This window comes from Oryctolagus cuniculus, chromosome 11 (genome assembly GCF_051225735.1).
Source record: "Oryctolagus cuniculus isolate XC-2025 breed Fujian yellow rabbit chromosome 11, ASM5122573v1, whole genome shotgun sequence".
NCBI classification, from domain to species: Eukaryota; Metazoa; Chordata; class Mammalia; order Lagomorpha; family Leporidae; genus Oryctolagus; species Oryctolagus cuniculus.
The window spans coordinates 90,931,541-90,946,158 of NC_142877.1; the positions used below are offsets into that span (position 1 = coordinate 90,931,541).

Below are 14,618 nucleotides of genomic sequence, written 5' to 3' on the forward strand. Positions count from 1 at the left end.
AGAAACTGAATGTATGTGTCACACAGCAGATCAGAAAGGACAGAGGGAAGAATTAGTGAACTTGAAAACAGAAGAATAGAAATTACCTAATCTGAGAAACAGTGGAAGTAAACTGGAAAACAAAAATGCACAGAAACCCAGAGACTTGTGGGACTATAATAAAAGATCTAAGATTTGTGTTATAGCAGTCTTAGGTAGAGAAGAAAATTAAGGTGTTGATGAAAAGGTGAAGAAATGCCCCAAATTTGGAAAAGACATAAACCTACAGATTGAATTCCAAATAGGCTTAAATTCCACAAAAGAGTTGCAAAGATATGTCTCAGCCTTAAATATTATAGCATTCCTTCTTTTGCTGGATGCTTTTTTTAAAGATTTATTTATTTGAAAGGTAGAGTTACAGAGAGGCAGAGGCAGAGAAAAGAGAGAGATCTTCCATCTACTGGTTCACTCCCCAAATGGCAACAACGGCCAGAGCTGCGCTGATCCAAACCTCAGAGCCAGGAGCTTCTTCTTGGTCTCACACAGGTGCAGGGGCACAAGCACTTGGGCCATCTTCTACTGTTTTCCCAGAACATAGCAGAGAGCTGGGTCAGAAGTGGAGCAACCCAGCCAGGACTCGAACCAGTGCCCATATGGCAGCTTTACCCACTACACTATAGCGCTGACCCCATTGGATCCTTTTAATAGAGATAATTTCTAATTTTGACTAAGTTATGGTACATATAAAAGAAAAATTGTGTAGCTATTCAAGTGGATTAAATTTCTCATTTTCCTGGTAAGGGACAGAGTCCTTTTTTTCCACTACCAAGTTAACACATGACTAATTATTCCAGTAGACTGCAAAGGAAGTATAGGTGTGCCAATTCTTGCTCTAGCCTTTAAGACTAATAGCAGCTTGTGTTTCCTTTCTCTTGGAATGTTCACTATTAGAATACTGTTTCTCAGAACCAAGTCACTCTGACATGAGAAGCTTGGGCTCAATGGAGATGTCACAGGCCCCAGCTAACAAGCATCACATGGCATATACTGCCAGCATGCACGCACTTGGTCTTTCTAGCCCAGTCGAGCCCTCAGATGACTAAAATCCCAGTTGACATGATGTGGTCTGGCAGAACTGCCCATGTGATCCAGTTAACACAGGATAATGAGGTTTAATAAGTTAATTGTTTTGAGCCAAAGTTAGGAGTCCTCTCTTAGTAGAATAAAAACTTTTCCCTTGGGGCCAACGCTGTGGCGCAGCAGGTTAAAGCCTTGGCCTGAAGCACCGGCATCCCATATGGGCACCTGTTCAAGACCCGGCTGCTCCACTTCAGATCCAGCTCTCTGCTATGGCATGGGAACACATTAGAAGATAGCTCAAGTCCTTGGGCCCCAGAACTCGCATGGGAGACCTGGAAAAAGCTCCTGGCTCCTGGCTTCAGATCGGCACAGCTCCAGCTGTTGCAGCCAACTGGGGAATGAACCATCAGATGGAAGCTCCCCCTCCCCCCCGCCTCTCCTCTCTCTGTGTAATTCTTTCAAATACATAAATAAATCTGTAAAAAAAAAAAAAACAAAACTTTCCCCTGATTTGTGGTAATTAATATACAGAGTACAAAAAAAGTATATGAGTGACATTGACATTTTCAGATTTGATTATTGTTCATAGCCCTTGTCTATATGCCTGAGGAACAATGATTTTTCTATTTGTTAAAATCTTTATTTAGTGGAAGGTTAAACTTGTGATTATAAAGTAAATTGAAACTATGCCATTAATAAAATTAGAAGAAAAATAAAAAAGGAAAGAGGAGGGAAGGGAAGGTGAGAAGTATCACTGTGTTTTTCAAACTATATATGAAATACATGAAATTTATTCCCTTTATATAAATAAAAAGTTTTTTAAATTGTTTCCTAAGCTTTATTTATTACAACTAGCAGGTAATGCTACTTTTAAGAAAACACATTGTGAATATTTACCTTACCGTTCGTAATAGATGAAATAAATTTGGTAGTCTGAAAGTAAACAATATATATAATGTTTATATGTGTATGTATGTGTCTATATATGTATACATATATATAATTAATTGCCAGTTTGGAAGAAAATTATGAGTACTGGATTATTTTGGGATAATATGATTTAGAAAAATAAGAATTGTTAGAAATGTCAGCCCATGTAAGCAAGTAACTAAGTAATTATTTAATTTTGAAAGTGCCTGTAATCAATGACCATTGGTTTTTAATTGCAAATCATATTTCTGTATTTAATCCATGATCAAATGGCTTCTGTTTTAAAGTGAAAATTGTTTTCAGAAACAGATGTTTTAAATAAAAAGTTTTGAAATGTGTTTTTCCTCTGATATACTACTCAAAATTTCCAAGCAATGTATCACATGGAATCATGTAGAGTTAGACTGTGAAGAGACTTTAATGTTTATCTAATTAAAATTTTACTTAATAGAATAATGTTATCCAAAAAGTAAGTCTGATCCATACTTCATACAACATGGCATGTGGAATGAGGATGACAAGAAAGATTAAATCTGATAGTTCAAGTTGGGTTATGGGACGCTCTCCAGACTTCCTGAGGTCTTAAACTGGTGTCAGAAGCTGAAAGGCAGTTTGAGGCCATTGAAGATAATTCCATTAAGAAGGAAGCTCAGTTTTGTTATGCATTTATTATAGTACCTCACTTCATTTTGATTTTTGCTCAAACCTAAACATCTTATAAAGGCGTCCAAAATCATTCTGCTTAAAAAGGTTCCCTTTCCTTATTTTTGTCTTTAGCATTTATCACTACATAATATTTTATTATGTACTTATTTGTATGTTTATCTTTTTCCCTTCCTAGAATATAAATTCTGTTAGAGTAGGGACTATGCTTTATGCAGTGGTATATCCTGGAACCTATTAAAGTGACTGGAACATAAAAATGTTCAGTTAAAAAAAAATTGTTGACTAAATAAATGAATTATTGTTTATCTTTCCTAGTGAAAGTTGTTGAGGACCAGAATATTGTCAGTCTCCAACAAAATATTGTGCCTTGGGCATGACAGACTTAAAGTAGAGAACTAATTAATTTCATTTTAATGCTTGGAGTATTCAGGAAGATAATACAACATATGGCCGGCACCGCGGCTCACTAGGCTAATCCTCCGCCTTGTGGCGCCGGCACACCGGGTTCTAGTCCCGGTCGGGGCACTGGATTCTGTCCCAGTTGACCCTCTTCCAGGCCAGCACTCTGCTGTGGCCAGGGAGTGCAGTGGAGGATGGCCCAAGTACTTGGGCCCTGCGCCCCATGGGAGACCAGGATAAGCACCTGGCTCCTGCCATCGGATCAGCGCGGTGCGCCGGCCGCAGCGCGCCAGCCGTGGCGGCCATTGTAGGGTGAACCAACGGCAAAAGGAAGACCTTTCTCTCTGCCTCTCTCTCTCACTATCCACTCTGCCTGTCAAAAAATAAAAAAAAATATGTGGAAAATATAGAATTCTCATCCTCTAGATAGCTACACAAATTATTTTCTGTTGTATGAACTAGTATAATGTGCAAAATTCTCCTCCAAAGTTAGAAAAAGTGGTTTTCCAAGTGTTGACATACTGTGAATCCAACTATACATGTTACTATGTCCTCAGTATTTCCTTGAGTAGATCTTTCATTGCCTAATATGAATTTATGCAGCATGTTGTATATAATTTACTATGTCTAATCTTCATTTTTAGTTTTCTCTGATTGAATTAAATCAGCTCAACTTTTCTTTAACTTGTTGTAAATGGCTGATATTTTCTAAAATCGTCATGGATATAGTTTAGAAAATTCATATATTTTTTTTTTTTTTTTTGGACAGGCAGAGTGGACAGTGAGAGAGAGAGACAGAGAGGAAGGTCTTCCTTTGCCGTTGGTTCACCCTCCAATGGCCGCCGTGGCCGGCGCGCTGCGGCCGGCGCACTGCGCTGATCCGATGGCAGGAGCCAGGAGCCAGGTGCTTCTCCTGGTCTCCTGTGGGGTGCAGGGCCCAAGCACCTGGGCCATCCTCCACTGCACTCCCTGGCCACAGCAGAGGGCTGGCCTGGAAGAGGGGCAACCGGGACAGAATCCGGCGCCCCGACCGGGACTAGAACCCGGTGTGCCGGCGCCGCTAGGCGGAGGATTAGCCTAGTGAGCCGCGGCGCCGGCCGAAAATTCATATTATTAATAGTTCTTCTCCACAACTTTTTTTTCCTTTTGTGTTGTATGATAATCTCAATTTGATCATATTATTTGTTTTTCCTTTTCATTTGCTTATTGTATGTGTAGATTTGATCTTCTAGAATACTGTTTTTGGAGATTACACCCATGTACACATTATTAAAGACAAAATATGTTTTTACTGCTGCTCTCCTTCTGCCATAAGCCTAAGTGTGATGCTTAACTTCACCAAGATCCAATCAGAGAGTTTCCAGATATGAATGAATGTATTAATGGCTTCATTATATCCAATTATATCCTCTTTTCCTCTCTCTTCTCATACTCTTCCTTTCTCCCTTTCTCTCTGCCTCCTCCCCTCCTCCTTTTTATTTGCAACGAGGATGCTTTCATCAATGGCATATATGTAATAATAATAGCATTGGAAGAAATGTCCAAAAGTCATATAATCCCACAGAAATACTCCCTGGATATACAAATTGCATGGCCACTTATTTGACTTAAGTATAAATTTACGTTCTCCCGGTAACTTGTTCTAGTCAACCTCAGTAATTTATGCTAATATTAATCCTATTTCAGTAGAGAAAATCTTCCTGTATAAAATTTAGCTGATTTTTTATCTCGCCCAAATCCCACAGCAGTTCGGGCTGGGCCAGAATGAAGTCAGGAGCCCAGATTCCATGTCTACCAGGTGAGTAACAGAGACCCAATTACTTGAGCCATTTCAGTTGCCTTCCAGTCTACACAATGGCAAGAAGCTGGAATCAGAAACGAAACTGGTACTTGAACCCAGTCACTACAACAAAGGAAGTGGTCATCCCAATGGAATCTTAATTAGTGCATCAAATGTTTAGCCCTTTCATTCCTCTTGATTCTTTTTAGTTTATTCTTCTCCAATTGTGAATTTTCAAGCATCCTGTTACTGAGATCACAGATTCTTCCATTTGATATATTTTGGTATTTATGCCTTCTATCACATTTTAAATTTTGCTTAGAGTACTTTTCAGTTGAAGGACTTCTGCTATATTTAATTATCTTCATCTCTGTGTCTTTCAGAGTATTAAATCATTTCTGTGTTCTCTTGACGTCATTGAATTTCCTACAAATGCTTATTCTGAAATCTTAATTCATGCATTTAAAAATTTCAATTCCAAGACAGTTGATTTTCAGAACTTATTTTGTTTGTTAAGTGAAGTCATGGTTATCTGGAAGTTCTTTTTTAAATGATGTATTATTTATTTGAAAGGCAGTACACCGCAAAGAAAGGGAGCAAGCGAGAGAGCTCAAGATCTTCCATTCACTGGTTCACTAGCCAAATGGCTACAACATCTAGGGCTTGGCCAGGCCAAGGGAGGAGCAAAGAACTACATGTGGATCTCCCATGTGGGTCTCCCATGTGGGTAGCAGGAGTCCAAGTAGTTGGGCCATCATCTGCTACCTTCCCAGATGTACTGGCAGGAAGCTAGAACAAAAACTGAGGAGCTGGGACTTGGACCAGCACTTTGACATGGAAAGTGGGCATCCCACATAGCAGCTTAACTTTAACCTTAATCTTAACAACAACATCTACTCCTCCTTGGAATTTCTTATTGAAAATACTTATTGGTGTTCAACATACTCTGTGCATTGAAGAACTAGTAATATTCTGTCTTTTGTGGTTGTCCTTCCAGAAATTCCAAGCAGTTTGTTTCTTTGACACTGTGGATACTTCTTCTAATTTGTTGCTAGATGGCGCTGTAAGTCAAGGTTTACTACAGGTCTAATGTTGGTGCATTTTTACTGTTTTGCTCCTACAATACTCCTCAAGCTTAGATTTTTCCCAAGTTTACAGCTGGTGTTGTTCACAATGAACTAGAGAAGTGCCTAGGTGGGATTTTCTGACCTACAGCACTGAGGTAGGACCAAATGCCTCTTCCTGTGGTCACCACTGCCATGAGCCAGATTATACCCAGAGTCCATAGTCCACTGAGATTAGCTCATCCTGTAGGTAGAACCATTGCCCAATATTCTTTTTTTTAAAAGATTTATTTATTTATTTGAAAGGCAGAGTTACAGAGAGGCAGAGGTAGAGAGAGAGAGAGAGAGAGAGAGAGAGAGAGAGATCTTCCATCTGCTGGTTCACTCCCCAGATGGCTGCAACAGTCGGAGCTGCACTGATCCAAAGCCAGGAGCAGGGAGCTTCTTCTGGGACACCCATGTGGGTGCAGGGGCCCAAGGCCTTGGGCCATCTTCTACTGTTTTCCCAGGCCATAGCAGAGAGCTGGATCAGAAGTGGAGCAGCCGGGACATGAACTATGCCCATATGGGATGCCAGCACTGCAGGTGGTGGCTTTACCAGCTACACCACAGCACCAGCCCCCATTGCCCACTATTCTATGGTCTATATACTGATATGGACTCACTACTTGCTGCCACTCCTACAAGATATTTGTGATTCTGGATGGGGTATAAGATTGATCACCTGAGGCCACAGAATTCCACTTAATATCCAAGCAAGTTCAAAGGCTCTTTCTACAGGAACTTCTCTGGTGACAGGAACCATTAGGATCTGTTCATCTTTGTGCTTTATCAAAGATGACTGACTCTCAAAATAGTCCCATGCCTCCTTAATGTCTGCCAACATTGTAGGACAAGTGACAGAGATAGCTCCTCAACTGTGCAAGCAGGCACTGGGAAAATCATATTTGGGTCTCAGTCTTCAATCAAGCCCTGTGAAATCTTGGGGATGTACACCAGGCCCATGCGAGTCTGATATATATGTGTCAAAACAAGTCCATCTCATCAGGGCACAGGTCTTCAGCTGGTACTGGGGCAACTTGAGAAAGTCTGTTCTCAGGCACTGACCTAGAGACTATCACCAACAGAATTAGTCCATTGTTGGACTTTACCAGTGCAGCGTAAGTCCCAAGACACAGTCCTGTGGTCCCTGGCTGGCTGCCCAAGGTTAGATGAGAGGTGATGAAGGAAGTCACTTGCCAGACTGGCACTAGGCTGGGTCACACTTTGATCTTATAGTTGCCATGCCTTTTGGGGGTGCATTTCAGGCCCATTTGAGGCCAGTGGTGCTACATGGCAAAATGAATCCACATTCTACTGGAGTTCAGGTCTCTGAACCAAACTCTTTTATGAGTTCCAATAGTCTCTTAGTGGATGGAGTCTTTTGGATCCCCTGTATATAGAATTATGTCATTTGAAAATAGGGATAGTTTGACTTCCTCCTTTCCAGTTTGTATCCCTTTTACTTCTTTTATTTGCCTAATGGCTCTGGCTAAAGCTTCCAGGACTATATTGAACAGCAATGGTGAGAGAGGGCATTCTTTTCTGATTCTGGATCTTAGTGGGAATGCTTTCAACATTTCCCCATTCACTAGGATGCTGGCTGTGGGGTTGTCATAAGTTGCCTTGAAGTTGTTGAGGAATGTTCCTTCTATACTCAATTTGCTTAAGGTTTTCATCATGAAAGGATGTTGTATTTGTCAAATGCTTTCTCTGCATCTATTGAAATATTCATATGGGTTTTGTCCCTCAGTTTGTTAATGTTATATACCACATTTATTGATTTGTGAATGTTGAACCATCCTTGCATACCAGGGATAAATCCCACTTGGTCCAGGTGAATGATCTTTCGGATGTGTTGTTGGATTCAATCTGCTAGAATTTTGTTGAGGATTTTTGCGTCTATGTTCATGAAGGACATTGGTCTGTAATTCTCTTTCTCTGCTGCATCTTTTTCAGGTTTAGGAATTAAGCTGCTACTGGCTTCATAGAAGGAATTTGGGAGGGTTCCCTCCTTTTCAATTGTTTTGAATAGCTTGAGGAGAATTGGAATTAGTTCTTTCAAAGTCTTGTAGAATTCAGCAGTGAAGCTCTCTGGTCCTGGGCTTTTCTTTGGTGTTAGGGTCTTTATTACTTATTAAATTTCTGTCTTGGTTATTGGTCTTTTAGGTATTTTATGCCTTTATGACTCAATTTAGGTAAACTGTATGTGTCCAGGAATTTATTCATTTCTTGTAGATTTTCCAATTTGTTGGCATAATTCCTGCTGATACTTTTTGTTTCTGTGATATCTGTTATTAAATTTACTTTTTCATCTCTGATTTTTTTTAATTTCAGTCTTCTTTTTTTGATTAGTTGGGCCAATAATGTATCCATTTTGTTTATTTCTTCAAAAACCAGCTCTTCATTTCTCTGATGTTTTGTATTTTTTGGTTTCAATTTTTTTATTTCTTCTCTGATTTTAATTATTTATTTTCTCCTACTAATTTTGGGTTTGGTTTGTTGTTTTTCTAGGTCCTTGAGATGCATTGATAGCTGATTCATTTGGTGCCTTTCCAATTTCTTGAGGTAGGCACCAACTGCTATAAGATTCCCTCTTAACACTGCTCTTGCTTTATCCCATAAGTTTTGATATGTTGTATATTCATCTTCATTTATTTCCAGACATTTTTATTTCCTTTTTGATTTCTTCATTCAGGAGAGGAGCATATTATTTAGTCTCCATGTATCTATAATTCTCTTGCATCTCACTGAGTTTGCTTACAATCATTATTTTGAATTCTATATCTGGCATTTCATAGATTTCCTTCAGTTCAAGATCTACTTCTGGAAGATTATTGTGTTCTTTTGGAGGGGTCATGATACCTTGCTTCTTCATGTTTCCTGTGTCCTTATGTTCACTTCTTCACATCTAGTGTAATCTTCCCTTCTTCTTTATGGAGTTTGTTTTATTGGAAAAGATTTTACAGCCTAGAATGCAGAGTATCACTTGGCTTATTGCTTTGGCTTTGGTGTTTGTGAGTGCAGGTGCATAGTCTCTGAGTGATTGCTTTTGTCTTAATCAATTTCAGTTGTGTCTCATCTGTTGCGGCTTGTACAGATAGAAGGGTGGCTTTGAAATGAGCATGGGGTTCTAGGGTGTGTATCTGCATCTTCTGTCAACAGAGTTCAGTTTCAGCATTCCAGGAGATTGTGCTAGCCAGGGCATTGTTCTCGGCACTGTGACAGAAAAAGGCAGCTGTCCCCTTGTCCCACTAGCAAGCCTGAGTCATGCTTGGGCTTGTGCACCAGTTGTTATAGCTCTAGGACTGTATGACGCAGATGGGCCCTTTGTCACACCCTGCTAGGAGAGACCAATTGGTGCTGTGCCTTATAACACCAACAGTCCTAGCCCTGGGCCTGGGGGATGTGAACGGCATCATGCTTCAGCCCTACAGGGTGATTACAGCATATACAGAGATTTTGCTCTGGCAGGCGTTGAGTATAGAAAAGTGAAAGATAGGCTCTTCCCTATTTCCATGTAGATTCCCAGTGTGATTGGGAAGTTTAGAACTAATTGTTACCCTGGTGTTGCAGGGTATAGTGACTCATTACCCAGATATCCCAGGGTGGGAGTGGATTTTTTATGGGCTACCCCTCAGAAGCTAAGGGAAATCTCCCTGGCTTGTGTAGAGCGTGTGAGTGTAGCTCTGGGGCTAATGCCCCAAATCTCCCCCAGTTGCAGGATGCAGGAACCCTGTGCTTTGCTGCACAGGTTGCCCTGACTCTCACTCTGATTGCTCCTGCTAACGGCGGAACAGAGGCCGGCTGCTTCACTTTTTGCGGCTGAGACTGGTGCTCTGTGGAGTTGGGGGAGGAGAGGCAAGCAGTGTGGCTTCCTTTCTCCAAGCCTAACAGTTGCTCAGACACCAGTCAGCTCCCCGTCCTGGAGTAAAAGTCGGTGGGTGACTGTTGAGTTCCCTCTCAGCTAAAACTGCCAGTGGCGGAGCGTGCGGCAGTTTCTTCCTACCTCAACTCGGTAAGATGGCGGCGCATGGCCAGTGGCTGTCTGCACCGCGCTTGCCGGCTGCAGCAGTGTCTTTGTCTACTGTTGTCCCAGAGTCTTCGTTGTTTTGTCACTTCTCTGCTGAAAATTTCCATCAGTCAGTCCCCCAGAGATGTGATTTATTTCTTTGTTCTGTTCGTGTTCCAGAATGGCTGAAGTCAGCGTGGCTATACCCTATTCAGTTATCTTGGATCTTTTCAAAAGCCAATTCATTTCACTGATCTTTCATAATTATTTTTTTTAAGTTTCTACTTCATTTATTTCTGATCAAATCTTTTCATTTGTTTCTTTTGACTAACTCTGAGTTTCGTATGTTCCTATTTTTTTTCTTAGTCTTTGAGATGCATTGTTAGATTGCTTCTTTGATATCTGTCTTTTGATGTAGGCAATTATTACTATAAACTTCCCTCTTAGTGCTGCTTTTGCTGTGTCTTGATACATTTTTGCTGTGTTTTAATACATTGTATTTCCATTTTAATTAGTTTCCAGGAATTTTTTAAATTTTGCTTTGATATCTTCAATGACCTATCGTTCATTTAGGAACAGGTTGTTTAGGCTCCATGTATTTGTATAATTTCTTTCTTCTTTTTAAGATTTGTATTATTTGTAGAGTTTCTTTTGATGCGATTTTCAGTTTTATTGTGTTTTATCCAGAAAAGACATTGTGCTATGATTTTGGTTTTTTTGGAACTTGTTTTGTGGAGTTGTATATGATCTATGCTTGAGAATGTTCAGTGCCCTCATGAAAATAACATATATTATGTAGCTGTTGGATGGAATTTTCTGTAAATATCTTTAGGTCCTTGCGTCTGACTTTGTCCCAGTGTCAGTCAGGTCTTCCTCCAGTGTTAGTGCTGTCCTCAAAGCTCTGGCTCCTTGCTTGGATGGTGGCTGACATAGTTTGCATGCCTGGCCTGCTTGCAGTGTCATGAAGGCCTGTGCCCAGCACCAGGGTAGCTCTTGTGACTGATCCCTCTCTTGGGATGCAGCTGGGGGCTGTTTGACATGGGCTTGAGCAGGCGCTGGTATGGACCTCCATACCAGTCTCCAATTCCAGAACTCTAGTAGCAGCACTGGTGCTAAGGTGGGCCTGAAAATGGACCATTATCACCTGAAGGAGGGACTGGAGACCTGATATGGTGCTAGGATGGGTGGGGCATGCAAATTGGGCCACTGCCTGTGGCAAGGGTCAAAGTCGAGGGAACGATGCTGGCACTGGGGTTGGTTCAGATGCATGCACAGTTCTGAGTGCATACACTTCTGAGTGTGGAAACCCCACAGTCCCAGTTTGCCTAGGCCCTATTGCCAGCATGTAATGTCCACTGTGGTCAGAAGGAGGAAGTGGGAGAGAGGGATGGGCCCAAGACTGTGGTGGCTGGCATTCCTACAGCAGGGGTGTTAGGGGAAGAATTTCTCTTCTGTTCTGGCCCTCTTACCCCTGCCAGAGAACTGACGAGTGCTGTAGGACTCTAGGGTCACTATTGCTCAGCTGGGTCTAGTTGGATACATGAGCTTGCAGCCTTTTGTGCTGTTGTGGTGGCTTGTCTGTGGGACTCCTGGGATGGGGACATGCAGAGAATTTTGTTTCCCAGGACAGTGACTCCTTTCTCAAGATGGTGCCACATTGCCACAGCCTATACTCTGGGTATCAGGGTGGTGATGGTGGTGAAGACAATATGAGTTCCTTCTCTGAAGCAAAGCTACCGTGTATACTCCATGCAGTGCATCTTACTGGGCTCCTAATCTGTGGTGACTTGGGATTCCTCCCATATCTGGGGTAACCTGTGTAAGGTGTAATGCAGATGAGCTCAGCTGGGCTTTCCTCATTATCCTTTCCCCTGTAACATGGATTCCCTGGCCATGATGTTGGGATCCAATTGCTGGATAACTTTGTTCCTTTCTCTATGCTACCATCCCTGATCTATGTATCCTACTGGGCTCCCCTTATTTCTTCACTTACTTCTGCCCCAGGCACTGACATCAAAATGCAAGGATTTACCTGTGTCGGAATTGATGAACACTGGGCACCTCCATTTGTTCTTTTTGTCTATTTCCTCATATTTGTGATGACAGCCATTGTGGCAGGGATGAGGTGATACTTCACTGTGTTTTTAATTTGCATTTCATGATTAGTGACGTGAAACAGTTAAAAATATACTTGATAGTCATTGGTATATGTTCGTTGAGAATGTTTGTTTAGATCTTTTGCTCATTTTTAACTGAGTTATTTTCTTACTATTGAGTTGAGTTCCTTATATACTGTGGATATCAACCTTTTATATGCTATATGATTGGAAAATATTTTATCCCACTCCATAGGATGTCTCTTCACTCTGTTAATGAACTCCTTTGCTGTGCAGAAATTTTTAGTTAAATATGACCCCATTTATCTATTTTTAGTTAGATATAGTTCTACTTATCTATTTTGTTTTTAAGTATCCCACCTTATTGACCCAAAATTGAAATTCATCCTTGGTTTCAGAATCGTAAATCTAATAAGATTCCATAGAATACAGAGGGCATGTTTAAATCTAAACCTGGGAGAGTTTTTAATGTCAGAAGAATTATAAAATTTTTCTAATTTATATGAATCCATATATCTTGAAAGCATCCAGGACTAAACTCCAAGAGTGATTAAGTGAGGAGAGGAACACACTGCTTTAGATCAGACTGAATTCATAAGGATGCAAGATTCAACCTCCTAATTGTAGCAACTTTGAGCAGTTCCAGAGCACAGTGTTTGATTGAAACGTGAACTCAGTATGATTGATGCTAAATGATGCTGAGATGCTAGAAATGCCTTGATATAATAAAGCAGAAGAAATTAAATATATTTTGGTGGAGAAATACTAGGCTGGGTTTACTGCATTAAGTCTCTTTCCCCTTCCACTTATGTAACCTCTGAGGGTTTAGAGAACCTAGTATTCATCAAAGGTTAAGGGATTATATCTGTACCATGCACATACCTGGGAATCAAGGACTTTCTGTAGTCTGAGGATAAAGCTGAGAAATGCCACTGCTCCCTGACTGCAGTGAGAATGCAGTCAGCTAGTATATCACTTAATCAGCAGATCCAAATTAGGTGTGACTTTTATCATAAGCATTGTGGCCAGAAGAGTAATCAAAATGGTTTCACCCACAGGGGTCTTAGCAGGTGGGTAATAGATCAAAATCTTCCAGCACTGAAATGGACAGTCAGCCTTCCAGATGTAGTCAGTAGAGTCCTGATTTGAATCACTTAAAGAGATTCCTGGCCCCTGGTGGAATTTCACTATCAGAAACCCGTAGGAATAAAGGAAAAACTGGGTACTCTTGAGGCAGAATTCTCTCATTATTCCAACATGTTTGTTGTAAATCTGCTAGCCAACACCAAGTAGATCTGTGGTCAGTTACTGGGGTAACTGCCCTTTAGAAAAAACACCCAAATAGTGAATTGATTATTTCAGAAACAGAGAGAAGGCCATTGTGGAAGTTTGGATATTCAAAGTCCAGTAACAAATTATTCATTGATACAAAGCCCTGAAGAGTATTTCTATGTGAAGAATTGCTACACAACCTTAGATGGAAGGTAGGCCTTGATGAACAATAGCTAGGTTGAAAATATTGTTAGATGTTAGAAAACCAGAGAAAAGTACTCAGTCTTCATGTTTAGGCTACAAGAAAAAAACAACTACAGATCAAATCCTGATAGTGATTGTGTGATTCAGACATGAAAAAGTTTATAAGAACTGTTGTATAATACAGGATATCGTTGACACTCAGACAGCCCCTAAAGTCGAATGAGAAGTTGACCAAGGATGTGGGGGAGGGGAAGCAATTTCTTTAGTGGGCCAGGAAAAACAAAATCCATTAAGGAAATCTAGGACTTAGACCCCACGTAGCCAGAAAAGTGAAGGTACACGCTAGCTTCTTTGGAACTGGGCCCACAATAATTGAGATCCCAGATTGAGAACAAGAGTTTTTAAAATCCTAGTCAGTTCCACACTGTTCAAGATTCAGGTTGGAGTTTGCAAAGATTAGAATGTTTCAGAAATTTGCAGTAGATTACGAATAGGTTCCCCATGAATTTTCCTCAAGATACAAATACACAATTTGTAGGTGTTTTTTTTTCTGGTTAGATTTGGCTTTATACCTATTTTTAATGGAGATTTCTACTGTATAAACCACTAGTTAGTTTCCTGTACAATGGTGAAAATCCAAAAAAAAAAAGTCCATAAATGCCTAACAATGTAGCTTCACAAATTACACTTAAAAATTGAAACATACAGCCTCCATATGTCAGTTTTCCCCATGACTACATAACCATACTGGAAATGAGTATGATACAATGAGTAGGTAAAAGAAAGACAGAAACCATATATTTACTCTGAACACTATTTTTAAAACATCTATAAATAGAAGAAAACTTGAAAAATAAATTAACTAGTTAATACTGTTTACCTGGAGTAATATAACTACAGATGATTTTCCCCTTATTTTTAATTATTATCTGTTGTTAAAATTATATCCAATGAGCATGCATTTTTTTGTTACATAAAATAGCAATAAAACAAAAATAACTTCAGTGGTTGAAGTTGTCCAAATTTTTCTTCATACATGTTTCTGTGCTGGGGTACCCTGAACACCAAGCAAGCCT

At 40.3% G+C, this 14,618-nt stretch overlaps 1 long non-coding RNA gene across 3 annotated transcripts in view; it reads left to right on the forward strand.

The window, feature by feature from the left end:
- The first annotated feature begins 9,518 nt into the window (after positions 1–9,518).
- The window catches only part of LOC149123559 (uncharacterized), a 97,408-nt gene continuing 92,308 nt past the window's right edge, over positions 9,519–14,618 (forward strand). For all 3 annotated transcript variants that reach the window (XR_016216235.1, XR_016216236.1, XR_016216234.1), the window contains exon 1: positions 9,519–9,955. This is a non-coding gene — a long non-coding RNA (uncharacterized LOC149123559). The remainder of the gene's footprint in view (positions 9,956–14,618) is intronic.